Below are 770 nucleotides of genomic sequence, written 5' to 3'. Positions count from 1 at the left end.
TCCAAACACTTTTACTTCTTACAATTAAATCCAAATAACCTTATTGGCATCCTGACTAAGGTTAATAAAATAAACATAGCTTACTTCAAACCAATAATCTCTGTGAATCGACCCTTACTCACGTAAGGTATTACTTGGACGACCCAGTGCACTTGCTGGTTAGTTGTGCGGATTGCAAAAGTGTGATTGCAATTTCGTGCACCAATGGTCCAGTGACATCTTAGAGAACTCAGATAGACCATCATAGAATATATCCAAAATGGTCCACTCTGAAAGCATGTCAGAAGGACACTTTTTGGTCAACTGCTTGTATCTTTCCCAAGCTTCATAGAGGGATTCACCATCTTTTTGCTTGAAGGTCTGAACATTCACTCTAAGCTTGCTCAGCTTTTGAGGAGGAAAAAACTTGGCCAAGAAGGCCGTGACCAGCTTATCCCAAGAGTCCAGGCTATCTTTAGGTTGTGAGTCCAACCATGTTCTAGCCCTGTCTCTTACAGCAAAAGGGAAAAGCATAAGCCTGTAGAACTCATGATCAACCCCATTGGTCTTAACAGTATAACAGATCTGCAAGAATTTAGTTAAGAACTGAAAAGGATCTTCTGATGGACGTCCATGAAACTTGCAGTTCTGTTGCATTAGAGCAACTAGTTGAGGCTTTAGCTCAAAATTGTTTGCTCCAATGGCAGGGATTGAGATGCTTCTTCCATAAAAACTAGAAGTAGGTGTAGTATAATCACCAAGCATCCTCCTTGCATTATTATTGGGTTCGG

At 40.6% G+C, this 770-nt stretch overlaps 1 non-coding gene across 1 annotated transcript; it reads left to right on the top strand.

Moving 5' to 3' along the window:
- The first annotated feature begins 273 nt into the window (after nucleotides 1–273).
- On the top strand, nucleotides 274–381 carry LOC127746218 (small nucleolar RNA R71). Its single transcript, XR_008007838.1, has one exon. It is a non-coding gene; the product is annotated as a small nucleolar RNA R71 (small nucleolar RNA).
- Nucleotides 382–770: the final 389 nt, after the last annotated feature.

This window comes from Arachis duranensis, chromosome 3 (genome assembly GCF_000817695.3).
Source record: "Arachis duranensis cultivar V14167 chromosome 3, aradu.V14167.gnm2.J7QH, whole genome shotgun sequence".
NCBI lineage: Eukaryota > Viridiplantae > Streptophyta > Magnoliopsida > Fabales > Fabaceae > Arachis > Arachis duranensis.
The sequence above is the reverse complement of the archived record's forward strand: the minus strand, read 5'-3'. Positions and strand labels throughout refer to the sequence as shown.